We start from the raw sequence: 16012 nt of genomic DNA on the forward strand, positions 1-16012 counted from the left end.
GGTAGGGAATCACGTCTTGATACATCACCCAGCTTCTCTTCTGGGGTGGGGGGAGGTCCAAGGTGCCCACTGGGGTGCTGATGAGAAGGGGAAATGGGTCTCGTGACACTGGAATTCCATTCTGAAGCTAACCTGTATCTTCTGGGGGCACTGCACATGCTCCCCACCCGCATGCGTTCTTATCCCATCACTAGGCTCCTAGTGTCTGGCTCCCACTCTCTATCTGAGGGGGGCAACACTCACATTTCATTTTGACAACCTTTCACTACTGTGACTGGAGGGGCTGCAGGAGGAATACAACAGGGCATTTCAAAGTGAGGGGGCAGCACTGGGGAGGGCAGACCAGGACACCAGGACAGGGGCAGAATCCTGGTCTCCACCAGGATTAACTCTGAGCCCAGCTGTGTGTATGGGGTTTGGTGATGGGGGAGCCAGGGCGATGTGAGGCTTCTCCATGGTGGCAATGACACGGATCAAGGGTGGAAGGGCCAGAGGGCTGCAGTAAGGAGCACAGTGTGAGTTTGAGCTCTGACCTCACCCCAAAGATAAGCTTCTCACTGCAGCCTTTGGAGGTGGGGTTCCCGCCTCAGGTCCCTGCCTACTGCAGGAGAAACGGCCTGACAACCTCAGCACTGCACCGTGCACCCACCCACCCCAAGGTGTTCTCAGCTGTCGGGGGAGGAGGGGTCTTCTAAAAAGCAGATCAAGTCTGTGGGCAGCGGGCAGCTGGGCCACAACCTGCTGGGGCTTCAGCCACACACCAGGCCCCCTCTGGCTCAGGCCCCATCTTCCTGGCCAAATTCTCACTCATCTCTGGAGCCTTATGGGAGAAAGTGAGGCAGAGAGGGAAAGGCCCAAGCCAGAGAACCAGAGAACCTGGACACAGGGAAAAGAGGCTCTGGGTCAGTAAGGTACCAAGTCCCCTGTGTGTGACCTTGAACAAGTCACCTCATCTCTCTGAACCTCAGTTTCTTCATCTGCCAAATGGGAATAAAACATTTACCATGCAGGGTTTTTGCAAGGACTACATGAGATCATTCAAGTCGAAAGAATTCAGCTCAAGGCTGGCTTCCAGCTAGAATTCAGAACATGACCCTCACCAAGGTGCACCTACCTGCACCCTCTGGCTGAAGCTTTCACAACTGCCCATGCTTCCTACCATTGGCTTCGTGACCTCGGTCTCAGAGACCCAAAGGCATGACTTGCTGGGAACATCCTCAATGACCTCTGCCAGCACCCCCACCCTGTGCCCCCAATAGCCAGGCATACCTGATGGGCTGGGGATGGGGCTGGACACTCGGGGTGACTCTGGTGGAGCCCTGGGAAAGAGAAAAGAGAAGCAGCATTATGGAGGAGGAAAGCAGAGAGCTCCCCACGGGCACAGTTGGGGTCATGGGCAAACACAGATCTTCTTCTCCTTTCTCTGCCCACATTCCAGCCTGGGTACCCTAACACCCCAGGAACAAAGCAGCCCAAAGCCCAAAGCCATCATTGCCAATTCTGCATGAGTGTGTCTGTATGTGTGTGAGCCCCCAAAAGACAGGCTTTCCTTTCTCCCACAAGGATAAAACCCCGGATGCTCAGAAATGGACCACACCTGGGCTGGTGCCATCTGTAGCAAGTACACTCAATAAAACAGTTACTGAATTGATGGAAACTCATTTCATCTTGATTGACTGGCCACCATAATAGGAAGCCCGAGGGGAGAACATAGACCACAAGCGTGAAGAAGGAAAGGTGAGGATGGCACCCCTCTCTCCAGCTCCGCACCTTGCTCCTCCGACCATCGTCATCCCACACTTCTCTCCTTTAAAGCAGCAACATTGAGTCTTTTCATCGAACGTCTAGAGACGAGAGCAGCCAGGCACGACATGCACCAACCGGGAGCAGCTTAAAGCAGCGAGTCACGCTCCTGAGGACCCACTGCCCATTGCGTGTTACCTCCTCACCCACTCCCACTTCCAGGTTGTCGACTTGCACAAAACTAGGCAAACGGACCCAAGCTGGTTTCCAAAACATCTCAGGGCACCCGATGGTGCCATGAGGAAAGCTCAGGCTCAGAGTCCCACAGCACCCGAGTGGGCAGCCCTGCATCACGTAATGTTCTGAGCCTCAGTAATGTCCCATGTTGAGTGGGGCAATCCCTATGGGTTGTTTGAAGATTAAAAGGAATTACACATATAAGGCATGTGTATGTTGCTACTATTACTACATCAAGTACAATGAGAAGGACAGTTAAGAGATACAATCCTGCCTTCGCCTCTACAGAAAATCAAAGCCCTGCATCACCTCTGCCCCCAGCCGCCACCCTTTCAGCCACCTTACACGATGCAGAATTGGACACGTGACTTCGAGAATCCCAGGCCCAGCCAGAGCCCTCTGAGCCCACTGGCACTTTCCAAACACCCCCGGGCCTCCCAGAAACCGGCTGTTCCCAACCACCAGGTTGCAACCACCTCTTGGAGGAGACGGGATCACAATCTGCCAATGAGAGGAGAAACTGAGGCAACAGCGACTCACCCCCAAGTCCTGATGACCGGCAGGATTCACCCTCAGACCTCAGGCTTGACCTCAAGAACAGGAGCCCCCTTCAGCCCTCTCCAGGCCCCACAGAGCCTACAAGGTGCGAGTGGGAAGGCTTGGGGCCCAGCTCCCTGCTGACCTCAACGTCAGCAGCCCCCCTAAGATGAGGACCCTCCATCCATTGGCCCGTGAGGAGGCTGTGCCGAGTCCCCTCTGCCTGGGCTCCCACCCAGCTCTGTGCAGCTCAGCCTCCTCGGGCAGCAGGAGGAGGAAACAGCCAAGTGGGGCTGTTGGGGCGGAAAGTTTCTCTGTCTCCACAGCTCTCCTGGCCCTGAGGACTTGGGCTTGCATGAGTCAGGCATGGGGCGGGGGTTGGGGGGGTAAGGAGGGTTGTTTGGTTTTCAAGCCCCAGACCAGGCTGTTCCAGAACTACCCACCCAGAGGAACGCAGAAACCCAACACTTCATCCATCTCAATTCTGCTGGTCCTGACGAGGAGTCATTGAGCCTCCCCAGGCCACAGGCCCTGCTCCAGGCCCCAGGGCCACCCTGCTATAAATAGCCCCTCGGGCTTCATCTGTTGCTGATCCACAGCCACTTTTGGAGGAGGCCACCACAGCTGCTTCAACAACTGGAAGCCACAACTGTAGCCAAGGCATGAGGTGTGGCCAGGGCCACAGATCCAGGCGTAGAAAGCACAGGGAGACAAGGGGCTACTGAGAGGGGCTTGGAAAGGGGACCAGGGGGCCAAGGGGGGGCTGGAGCTTCCACAGCACAGGGCTGAGAAGGATGAGCAGGGCAGGAGAGCTGGCTCCCGTTTCCCCACCCCCCTTCCCAACATTACAACACTCCACATTCCTTAGCCTCCCCACCCCAAAAAAGCCAGGGAAGATAAATAAAAACTTGGCCCCAATGGAGTCTGGCCATGCCACCTCCAGAGGTGATAAGACAAAGTCCAAGCCCGCTCTGCTCCACAAGGCCAGCTGGGGAAGGGGAGGGAGGGGAGGAAGCTGCCCCGGACAGAGACCCCACCACGGAGGATGGGGACGAACAGCTGGACGGTCATCCCCTGATGAATCACTGGGCTGCCCTCTAGCTGATGGGGCTTCCTGTTTTCTGCAAACTTTGGGGGCACGTGACACTTGCTGGCAGAAAGCAGACATGCAGGGGTGACATGTCCGAGTGTTGGGGACACAGAGCCACAGGGAGAACCAGAGAACCACGAATGAGTGGCAGGGAGCCTGTGAGCAAACACAACCTAATGCTCAAAAACACACAGGTGACCTCACCCACGAGGCTAGAAAAGGGTGTTTTCCAGCGTGCCTAATCATGCAGGCCTTTTTCAAGAGGGCTGGGAGACAGTGGCGAGATGTGGCCATCTCTGCCCCCAGCATCGAGCGCACTCCCTCCTTCCGGGCACTTTCACTGAGTGCTGCAGGCTGTGTGCCGGGCAGCATCCGAGGCACCAGGGACCAGAGCAGGAGAAGCCCCTGACCTCAGAGAGCTTATATGCTATGAAGAAAGGTACTTCGTCAACAGAGCCCGTGGTCTCACTTATCTGTGACATGGGTCCAGCACAGTCTCACGTGATTTCACATCATTCCCCTGTTCACTCAGAGCTCTTAGAGAAAACTACCAGAGGGCTCCACAAAGATTTTATTTTGAAAAGAAAAATAAGCTCTCTGTCTGCCTGCCTGTAATCCCATTCTTTTCCACACTGAGGCTCTCAAAGCCCTCTACTCACATGGTTTTGAACTTCCTCCCAGCCCCTCCCAGGGCAAAGATCAATAATAGGACTTTTGATCCAACTCTGTGCACCAAGAACTCTCCCTTATTGTCACCAAAATAGTCTCTTCTTTGCTGAAAGAACATCACCAAAGAAAATTCTGCAGCCTCCCCCAAACAGGGTCTTACTTCGCTCACTACCAGTTAAGGTCTTCCTGGTGTCTAGCCCTCACCCTTCCTACTGCAGATCCAGCCAACTCTCTTTGCCTTGGTCCTCACTGTTAATCACCACTCAGCCATTCCCGAGCTCTCAAGCTCTATGACCCTAGGCTCTGTTATCCACCCTCTTCCCCGCCATACAGCAAGAAGCAGGAACGCTGGGGCTTGGGTGGGGTTGGTTTAGAGCAACCACTGTGTGGGAAGAGTCCTGCCTTCCTTTGAGGTCCACAGACCAAACACAACAGCTCTGGACCAAAAGAAAAGCTGTTTCCTGAGCCCCAGTCCCCAGGGGACACAGTTGGGAGGAGGGTCTGTAAGCAATACCAGGGGCCATGTCAGGCAGCCAGAGATTGGTGACGAACCTTCCTACGTCAGGAGCCTATCCCCATTCCTATGTCTCCTCTGGGGGCTCTGGCGGCCCCTCCCTTGACACCAGCCCCTCCAGCCACACCCCTTCCTCTCTCCTTCCTGCCCACCAGCCTGGATTTTTCCACAACAAAGTGCGACACAGCACGCCATCCACAGACTCCACTACAAACCAACCAGCAGAGGAAAATAGCCATTCCTGCCCCGAATCCTGGGCCATGGGCCAGAGACAGGAAAACAGCTCAACAAACAGGCATCTTATCACAGCAGCAGGCTCAGAGCTTCAACCATGTTGCCTTGAAAACAGGTCCCCTCACCTGGGGCAAACTGCACGAGAGCCCACTGGCTAGGCAGGGGAGTGACTCAGTCACCGTGAAGCCATCCAATCCCGAACAGGTGTCTTGGACCTAAAACTTAGGTTTCCTCTCCTTCTGTGCACTATGCAGGCCATTCTGGAATCGCTTAGCCTTTCATGCACTCCTTAGACTAGACTAACAACCAAAATTCCTCTTGTCCCTCCTCTTCCTTCCCCTTCTCTCCCTCACATCCAGACAAGACACCACCCTATCCAGCCCTTACACATTCATCCCAGATCAACAAAACATCCGCCCCAAAAAAACCCACTCCTCCAGTCGCAACAACAGGGCCACCTCTTTCTTCCCCAGGACCAAAGCCATACACACCCTTGTGTCATAAACTTCTTCGTGAGGTCTAACTGCACTCTCTCTTGCTGCAGGGTCTGCCTGACCCAGGCTGGGGGTGTGGTAGCAGCAGCTCTAGGACCTGACCATACAACTTTCTAGACCATTGGCTACAAGCCTTGGTTCACACACCATCACCCTGTCCCCCGGCCAAGGGCTGAGAGTCCTGGGTAACCCCAGATCTAAGCAATGGTCCCAGGAAGAAATGGACAAGGCATGGAGTCACTGAGCCCCTCCAAGCCTCTGTGGGCTTATCTACAAAATGGGGTCACAGCATCTGCCATCAGGGATGTCATGGCGATCCAAAAATACCAGCTCCTGGCCCACAGTCAAAATTACAGCCATAAGAATAGCTACCATTTATTGAGCACATAGCCTATGCTTTGTGTGCATTAAGCTAGTTAATCCTCAGTAGTAGGTATCCAAAGAATTAATCTCTCCCTGCACCCCTGCCCCAGAAACATCACAGACTGAGACAGGGCTCCTCCCCAATGTGAGTACTCTGTGCCCACAGGGCCCACCATACCTTGAACAGAGCCTTCCCCACTAATCTGAGAGGCATGCTCCTGCTCCTCCTGGAGGACGCCTCCCCTCCGCCTGCAGGGCAGCCCCAGGGCAATGCGGCAGTGGTGGTGGGCTCACCACAGAAGTGCTGCCGCCTGCAGAAGCTGCCTCCTACTGCCCCAGCACCTCCCTCTGGGGCCCTCCCCACCGTGGGTCAGGCAGCTGTCAGATGATAGGGCCTCATGCCATCAACAGCTCCCCCTGTGCCAACCGCCAAAACCACTCCCTGTTCCTCTGCAGATCAGGGCGGGCAAGGATGGAGGGGCCAGCAGAGGGGCAAACTGTCCAAGGAGGGCAGGGAAGAAAGAGAAAGGCCCAGCTCTGTCGGGCGTCTGCTTCCAGGGTGTGATGATGAGCTTGACTCTAGCCTTCTTCAAAGCAGGGTCCTGGGAGAGCCCCCTCTGGCCCCTGCTGGGATCCTCCCATTTAAGGAACGTGCTCATTGACTTCCAACAAAAATGCATGGCAGGAGGAGTAGGGTGGACCAGCTGGACCTCCTTCTAGCTTCCTCCTGAATCAAGGGCACTAAAGCCACACAAAGGATTCTGCCATTTTCTAAGACTTCTCTCTCCAAAGAAGCAGAGCCTGCAATTCCCAAAGGTCTAATGACCCTCTAAGGGCTCAAGAGTTCCCCTTCATCTCTGCCCTTAGTCCCTCTTGCTACAGTGTTGCTCAGTCCCCTTGCCCTTACCTTGGTGACTGTTCACCACCCAGGCAGGCCTCGCAGAGCCCTCCCCCTTCCGCCCTCCCACCCTGGCAAAGTGATGGGCAAATGATCTCTGGACCCAGCTGACCAGGAGGCCAAAGCCAGGACTGAGGTGCAGTATAAAGTAGAGGGGGCCTGCTCACCATCCCAGCCCCTTCTCCCCAGCTCAGCAACCAAGATGGACAACTCCCACCTGCCCTTCAGGAGAGGAGGAAGAGACACCCTACCCAACAAGATAGGTGTGAGACATTAGCCACCCACCCCCATTCCCTCTGAGCACCGGGGGCCCAGCCACATCTTTCTCTGTCTGCCCCCCCACCCCCCGCATACTTACGTCTTCCTCAAGACTTTTCCGAGTGTTTCCAACCCGGAAGGCTCCTTCTCCCTGCAGACAGAGACAAGGCAGTCAGAGAGGGAGTCAGGGAAAGTACCCAAAAGGCACAGGTCTAGCACCTGCTGGGTTTGGCAGGGGTGGAGGGTGAGGGGGTGGGCAGAAGGGCCTGGGGGGACTTGATTGTTTGTCTAACATTTGTTTGCCCACTAAAGGTCTCTCTCAGAGCTAATCAAACCCTCTTCTCTGTGTCCAATGACAACTGTGGGAAATACTCTCATTTTGCAGATGAGAAAACTAAGGCACAGACAGGTTCATGACTTGTCCACAGCCGCACAATTCGAAGCTTAGAGGAGTCGGGAGTTAAACCCAAGTCTTCCATTCTAATCCATTCAATACCAGCCATTGCCAGGAGGTGCCTCTCAGTTGCTAACCTCAGTTTCCCCACTGCAAGACCCACTGACTTTTTTCTCTTCCTCTTCCATGCAGCCTTGAGGAAACTGTCTGTCTCTCTGCTGAGTCAGAAAGATCTACTTAGAAAGATCCACCTGGCTTTCTCAATTTCTCCATATGTAATCAAGAAACCCACATCTAACCACTGGCCTTTCTCCACTCCCACCTCTGCCTCTCCCGCGCTGCTTGCCCAGCTCCCCAGTGATCCATTTCCAAATACACAAGCTCCCAACTCTTATCCCCACCACTTCCCCCAAGTTCCCCACATCTACTCCAGAAGGATGTCCCCAGACACATCTGTTCACTTTCCCCAAATCCATCTTCTGTTCTCCAGCCTCCCCAGGCTGCTCCCTGCCACCATGCCCGCCCACAGTCACTCACCGCGTCCACTACATTCTTCGGTGCACTCTCGGTGTTGACAGGCTGTGGACAAAGGAAAACGCAGTGTGAGGCCTCAGGACAAACATCCCCTGATGGGTTCTCGCTCCAAGGCTGGTGGCCACAAGGATGCCTCCTGAGGCAGGACATGATGACAGCCCTAGACACAAATGTAACCTGGCCATCCCCAAGTTGGGAGGCAGAGTTTGGAAAATAAAAAACATCCTATTGGTACTATCAACATCCAGTTTGACACACCTCACCCAGGCCTCTGACTCAGGCAGGCGCTGATCCCTTCAAAAGGAACCAGGAGCAAGTAACAGTCATTGTCCCAACACACCAGGCATTTCCATCAATGCCGCCCCATTCAGGAACCCTGTGAGGTGGGTACCATTATTATTCTTGAGCCCAACTGTACAGATCCACACAAGTTAAATGAGTGGTCCCAAGTGATCAGCTACTAATGGGGACAACAGGATTTGAACCCACCTTTGTATGAAATTGCAGCAGCCCGGGATAGGAGGCCTGCCGGGATCCTAACTCTGCCTTTCAAGGCCTCCCACCATTGGCCCTGCCCCCTCAGACCTGTTTTCATGCTCAAAGCTCTGCTCCATAGACCAGCCCCATAGACCCCCTTACTGTTCCCCACATCCAAGCCTTGTGGAACAGCTTCCCCTCTTTTCCTACAAGCTCCCCTCCTCCAAGAAGCCCTCCCAGAATACCCCAGCAAGGAGGACTCTCTCTCCCACCTCTCAACTCCATTAAGTCTTGTCTGTGCCATTTATCTGGTCATTAGCATATGAATAGTTGCATCCTAGGAATATGACTTGTTTTACTTGTGATTCTTATCCCACCTGCCTCCAAAACAGATCCAAAGCAGTGTTTTACCAGTTCAGTTGCCATATCCCTCATGCCAGGGACTGTGATTGATGGAGAGCAGGCCATCGATAAACACCTGCAGCCTGATCCTGCCCCTCACCCCAGTGCCTCTCTTCCCCTTCCCAGACCAAAGGGGTGCTTTCTGCTAAAGGCACCCTTAAAACTGGGCTCCTAGAACTCCCCAAAACGAGAAGCTTCCCAATCCAAGGCCACCTCCTGACCACAGCTTCTAGGGCTCCATTTCCAACTCAGTGAAGTGGTTAAAAGGGGCCCTTGAACCGTGCAGAAGGACATGGGCACGACTGTCAAGGTCGTGAAACAAGCCTCTGCCAAGAGGAGCGTCAGCCAGGTTAAGACAGAGTGTCTCAGAGTTGGAAACACCTGCCCCATCCCCAGCCCAGGACCTGAGGCTGAACTGCTGGTGTCTGAAGACAGGAATTGACAGGACGACCATGGAAAGGTCCTGGCACCAGTGAGGATCGGGCCAGGAAGGGCATGGAGGAAGACAGCCAGCTAAGCTGCAGGCTGCCGCGCTCTTTCTGGCAATGGCCCAGACTTTACCCCTGCTGCCTAAAAGACGGGTGACTGAGGCCGAAGCTTCCTTCCAGGGGTGAAACTCCTGAGCCGTTCAGGGCCAGGAAGAAAGGACAGGGTCCAGGAATGAGGTAGGAGGTGGGGAGGCACACCAGTCAGCCCCTCCAGCCCCCAGGTCTGCTCCCTTGGAGTCTGAGGATGGCTCTGGAGGAGTACAGGTGACACATTCCACCCACGCCCAGTCCAGCCCTAATCCTCACCCAGCCACCTCCCAGAGCCCCCACTCCTGAGCCACAGGCCACTGAGCAGGGGGCAAATGAGCCCACTGGGAAATCCTGGCCCTCCGATCCCCTCCTGTCTCTTCTGGCCCAGGGCTCTATAATGCTCCTATGGAGACCTCAGGCAGGGATGGGTTGACCCCTCTCTAGTGCCCTAGGTGGGGAGGAACCCTCCTGTTAGGCAGACCCCAGGGGCCTTCTATATGCAGAGGCTCCACAGCAGAACTGAGATCTGCACCCAGCTCTCCTGACTCCAAAGCCCTCACTCTCCACAGTCTGCTGACCCAGCCTGCCCAGGTAGGGTGGCTCAGAAGTGGGGTTGTAACAGGGTGCATCCAAGGGAGGGTCCCAAATAGGGATTTGTAATGTGGTCCAGAACTCAGGGTGTCCAGGAAATATTAGAGAAAAATATATATATGATGTCCTCACCCCCACAAGCCTGCGCTGGGGGAAGGGACACATGGAGCAGGGCCATTCAGAGCTGTTTTGTACTGCAACAGCTGTGCAGCTAACCTCTGGCATGGTCATTTAACATATCTATAACCTTTGACTGGTTTCATAGATATGTTAAATAGCTGTGGCCATGCTTTGAGCCAGGGAGCTGGGAGTGACTTACACCCAAGATGTAACTGGGAAGCAATTCCCCCTGGTTACAGAGCCTGAGTGAAAGCTTGGAGAAGATTGGCTCCACACCATGGGGCCATACCTGCCCAGACTTACTATGGCAGCCCAGTAGAGCTGGAAGAATACAGGAATGCTGGCAGGTGTAACTGATTGTAGGAGGAGTCGAAAATGGGGCTGCAGAGGAAGATTGGCATGGGGATTTAAACCCAGGGAGAACCACGAGGCTTTGGCAGAGTAGGTTGGGACCTCACAGCTCTGGCAAGAGATCACCACGTGGCTTGGGCAGAGGTTAGGACCACAAGGCTTTGGTGGAGTGGAGACCACGCAACTTGGGCAAGAGTTAGGACCACATGGCTCTGGGGACTTAGGCAGGAGGAGAGACTTTGCTTGGAGGAAAAGGGATGAAAGGACTCTTGCTGGTGGGCCACGAGAAGGTGCCACATGGCTTTGGATTAACTGGAGATCGTGGGAGTGATACAGCTGATGGTGCCAGGAGCCTAAACCACGGGCTTCTACTTCTTTTCCTGAGATACGGTACCCCGGATTGGGGAGAGGTAGAAGGAAGGACTGTGTGCGTCTGTAGGTATTCAAAAGGACTCTAGTGTTTTATTGAGGACATTAAGTCATTACTCTAAGTCTGTATAACTTTTAAATAAATAATTCCTTTCCTTTTCACCAATCTCTGGCATTGAGAGATGTCTTTCCTCTGGCAGCAAGCAAAGCTAACCTAGTACGGGGCAGGGGGAACCCCCAGAGAAAAGGGGGCATCCTTTCGGTAATAGTATATTGTTCAACAACCCCCACCCCCGTCCCATTCTGTTCTGTAACAGGGTGAGATGGACAAGTTGGAGATGAAGTGCCTGCCCCAGGGTATTACGGGCCCTGAAGAGCCCTCGTCCTGCTCTGGGTGAAGCCTCCAAGGAGGCCTGGACTCTCCCAAAGAGCAGAGTGTGAGCCAGGGGGCCTTGAACTTGAGGGTGCCTCAGAAACACCTGGAGGCTGTTGACACACAGGTGCTGGGCTCTCCCCAGAGGGTTGACCCAGCAGACCTCTGGAGGGACCCAAGAATGTGCATTTCTAACAGGGTTCCAGGTCTGGGGATGATACTTTGAGAAGCACTGGTCTAAGCTAGCAGCATCGGCAACAGACTGCCAGGACCACGTCCTGACTCTCTCAACTGCTAACCATGTGAACTCAAGCAGGCCACTCCATCCCTGCTGCTCCTCAGCAGGACAGACTGGCTCTATGTTGTAAGAATCAAATGAGAGGAAGCACATCAGGCACTTAGAACAGGGCCTGGCACTTAGGAAGCCCTCAGTAAAGGCTAGCAGTCATTTATCCTCTCCACCCCACACACTCCCGGGCCCTCCCATGGCCCACCCTGCCCCACCTTGACCCTCCTGGCCACCCCTCCCCTGTCTGGCATGAAGCAGACCAGGGAGTTGGAGTCAATATTAGAAACCACAGGCCTCAGCAGTGCAAGAGAAACTTCTCTCCCTGCCAACAATCATCTGAGCACCGTCCTCTTGGCCCCCACCCCTTTCCCCATGCCAGCTGGAGACGGGCCACAGAAAGACGCTTGCCAGCCATCGAATGCCTTCATCTTACTGGTCAAGATGCTTTCTGAAGAGCTAAAAATTTCCAAAAACCCCTCCTGACCTAAACACCCAGCGCTTTCCTGCAGTGTTTGCAAACACGGCCCAGCATGCACGCTGAGCTCCCCACCCCTCCCCTCTGCCCCAGTCCTCTGGGACTGAAGTCCTGCTTCTCTGTTTCCCAGGAACTGCCAGCTCTGGGTCGGCTGGAAATGAGAAAAGCAAGGGACTGGTAACATGAGGGTGGGTCTCCCCTGAGGCCAAGCCTGTTCCAGGCCCTGCAGGGAGGCTGGGATATGCTATAGGGAAGCTCCCAGGCCACACCGAGCTATGGACTCCTGAGGTGGCAGCCCCAGAGTTCCAATGGCTGGCAGAGCCCCTTCAGCACACAGACACACCCACCCACCCCCACAACACACGTGCACACAAATGTGTACACACACACGCCTCCATCCTTGCACACCACTCCTCAGAACAGCCCTGAGAAGGACTTCAGATAGCATCTCCTCCCACCCTGATTCACGGATAAGCACACTGGGGTGCAGAGAGGTCAGACTCACCCTGCCTCTCAGGGTGAAGTGAATGGCAGGAGCAGGTTGGCACCAGTCTTCTAAAGCCCACTGCTGAGCTCATCTTGCAGCCCCTTGGCCCCATCCCCAGCCAACCTGCAGGCAGGTCAGCTGGGCACCTCCCTTCAGGCTCTTCCCTTCCTCCTGAGGCTCAGCTGCAGGAGGGAACAGATGGAGCCCGGATAGGGACTGTCCCCTTCTGTCCCCTTCCAATGCCCAGTCCCAGGATAAAACCTGGATCTTAAGGACCCAGCCTTTCCAAAGCAGAGGGCAGCTGACCACAGACACACCAGAGGTCTTTCAAAGTGCCCCTTGCCTCCAGGCAGCACAACTCAAATCCAGCTCAGGAGCAGGTGGCAGCATTGGGACCTGGTGCCACTTGACAACCAAGTTTTGCTCTTTGAGGGTCCTTCTATTCTAGGAACTCAAACCCAGGAGTCTGGAGCAAGGCAGGGACTGGGGAGAGGAGTGAAGGGCAGAAAACTTAAGGAGGCATTCATTCTCAGGTTGCTCCAAGTACCTGCCCACAATTCTGAGAGCAACGCCACCTCAAATTTTGCACCCGAGGCACCTCACTGGCCTACCTCCTCCTGGCCCTGGTCTAGAGATGCCTTTCACAATGTTAACATGATAACAACAATTACTCATCAAGTGCTAATGCAAGTCTGGGCACAGTATTAGGTTATTTGCTTCCATGACCATCAACCCTCATAACCAAACTCATAACCAACGTGCACAAGGTAAGCACTGACCCATTTTACAGTTGAGAAGACTGAGGGTAACAGGGCTAGGAGGTAAAAAGGCTGGTATTTGAACCCTGCTCCTTACACCCACCCCTTCACACTCTGTCTCTTCTCCCTGGAGATGATTCCCATTCAGCTCCTCTTAGCCTTAAATCAACCGCCCTCCTGTTGGGAACAAGCTTTCTGAGACTTAAAAGACTAATTGCCTCAGGTCCTCCAGAGTAAGAGACGTCTTCAGTGCACTTTCATAGGAAGAGGAAGAAATGGGCTGCAGCAGGAGAGACTGAGATTAGACATCAGAGAGAACTTCCTAAATGTAAGGGGTTGTGAGCCACACGTTGGATAAGGGAAGCTGCCCATCCATATGTATGCCCTCTCCAAGCCTGCACGAACCCACCACCAACTGTGTGGGCCCCAGCAGGGGCCATTCTGCAGAGGCTGGGGATGGCTGGGATAACTGCCTGGACCTTCACACGGTAGGATGTGTTGGTGGCCTGCAGGGAGGGTGGGCTGGGAAAAAATGTATCTGTGGGCTGCTGTTTGGGAGGAAGGAAAAGACAGAGGGCCATAGCGGGTGGTGGGGGGAGGTGCCCAAGCCTGGGGCTGGGGGGAGGGGCTGGTGCAGAATGCGCACTCAGCCTCCAGAGGAACATTCCGTCCAGAAATTCCTCACACCCTCCCCCCTCCACCCCTCCAGCTCTCCCCACTCTTGCCCCCTGGGAGGCCTGGAATCTGGGCAGTTTTTCAGGGCAAAAGGACCCCGTGACATCACATCTACTGCCATGGCAACAAACTGTGAGGTCACGGGCAGTGCTGCCTGTTAGGGGAAGGGAGCTGGCGGGTAGGGCCGCACGGGCTGGAATGTCCTCGGCCCCAGGACCCAGAGCAAGTTATTCCAGGCTCACATGTTCTAAATATAGAACCCTTAACAGTTGAAGGGAGGGGGCTGAAAGCAAAATAGAAGGGCAGGACTGCACCATTTACTGGGCACTTAGAGGGGGCGTGACAAGGCTGGCAATGGCACACCCCACAGCCTGTCTGGGGGGGACCACCAACGGATGATAGCAAAAACAACTAGAGCAGTGGCTGCAGCAGCCACAGAGGGAGCACTTTGAACCTCTTCTGGCAAATGAGGAAACTGAGTCTCTGGGGAGGCTGTGCAGCTTCATTAGGGCTCAGGTCTGCACCTCAAAGCCTGGGTTCACCCCTCACCCCATGTTTATTTCCCATGATCCTGGGAGGGGAAGCTGATGGGGGCAAAAGGGCCAGGGGCTGGAGGGAGAGCACAGCGCAGGGAGGGCCGACCTGGCCAGGGCGGGAAGGGAAGGAGAAATCAGCAGCCTGAGACCCCCAAGTGTTAGGGTAAAGTTACTCCAGGGACCACATCCTCTTCCAGGCAGGCCAAGGCCACCAGAGAAAAAGAACGGACTGGATGTGATTAAGTGAAATGTGATGCCTGATTTTCCCTGCACGCCCCCCTTCTAGGGAGGGGCCTGGGCAAGCCCACTCCTGTCCTCAGGCCCTTCTCAATTCACCCTCAGGGACCAGCACCCAAGTCCTGGCTGAGGCTGGGCAGCTGCGGGCACTCCGCCCAGCTGGCTCATACACGCTCCCCAGGCTGTTCCAGCCTGGCTGGAATATTTCTTATCCCCTCCTGCACGTTCCCCACTGGATACTGCTCTCCTACCTGTCTGCCAGGGAACTGGGAGTCTGTACTTCATGGGCCCTTCCTCCAGGCCTCTCTGGTCACCTTGCCCAGATCCTCCCCACCCCACACTGAGCACCTGCACCAGGCTCATCCAGTCTCCCCAGCCCTCCTGGCAGCCCCCTCACCACCGAGCCACACCCCACAGCTGGCAGCCGACTCCCCACTCTCAAACCCCGCTGCCAGTCATTTCCCCACTCAAGGACTCATAATGGCTCTCAGTGCTTAGCTCATCAAGTTCAAGTTCCCCACTATGACTTTTGTACTCCGCCCTTAAGTGGCCCCTTCCTCCTTGGGTGGATTCCACTGCCTTCCCCGCTCTCCCCTACCTGCAGCCTCTGCTCACACCTCCTCGCAGCCCACCACGCATGCCATGCTTGTTCCCACCTCCGTATCCACACTCAGGCTGTTCCCGCCAGCATCCCAGCCAGAGCTGCCAAGGTAAGATAACACTGCCTGGCCCTCACTCCCCAGCAAGGACACTGGATTTGCTGGGGCCCCATCGGTCTTGGTAATATGTACCAAGGCCCTGCCCCTTCTCTGTGTCAGCCCTGCCACCTTCTACAAGGTCCTCTCTCCTTTTTCCCTCCTCTCGTTCACTTGCTCAAATCCTAAACTGGACTTGGAACAGGCCACGGACTTCCTCAACCATCAAAGCACAAACTGATCACTTCCTTCCCTGGACGCCAAGGCCACCTCTGGTCAGAACCCCCTAGTCGAGCACTAATTGTTTCCACAGCATAGTTCTCTCTTTCCCCTGAGCATGGCTCCCCGAGGGCCAGCCCTTCACCAGACTCGGGCGTCTCCTAGTGGGGGTCATAGGGGAGGTGGTCAGCACATCCATGGATGCCCTAACTTCCAGGGACCATGCTCCTTCACAGCGCAGCCCGAGAGCAGGTCCCCAGTGGGTTCTGAGGACTTCCACCCAGACGCTCCCCAGGGAGGGAAGCTCGCATCAGCACCTGCCTTACCCCCAATAGGCATCAGTGAGCATGTAAGCGTTCCAGGGACAGGCAGTGGCTCCACAGATTGCCCCCGTTGGGCCATTTTAGGTGTTAGGGAGCTTTTTCTTTTTATTTTTCTACTTTTTTTTAAGTTGAAAGAGAGAAGAGAGAAACAT

The 16012-nt window shown here is 55.0% G+C and overlaps 1 protein-coding gene across 1 annotated transcript in view; it reads right to left on the minus strand.

The window, feature by feature from the left end:
• Positions 1-16012, minus strand: part of TNS1 (tensin 1) — a 216146-nt gene that overhangs the window by 88627 nt on the left and 111507 nt on the right. The window contains 3 exon segments of the mRNA XM_071220708.1: positions 1270-1319; positions 7138-7188; positions 7969-8010. The gene's annotated coding sequence lies outside the window, so the exon portion shown is untranslated.

This window comes from Desmodus rotundus, chromosome 2 (genome assembly GCF_022682495.2).
Source record: "Desmodus rotundus isolate HL8 chromosome 2, HLdesRot8A.1, whole genome shotgun sequence".
Lineage (NCBI taxonomy): Eukaryota > Metazoa > Chordata > Mammalia > Chiroptera > Phyllostomidae > Desmodus > Desmodus rotundus.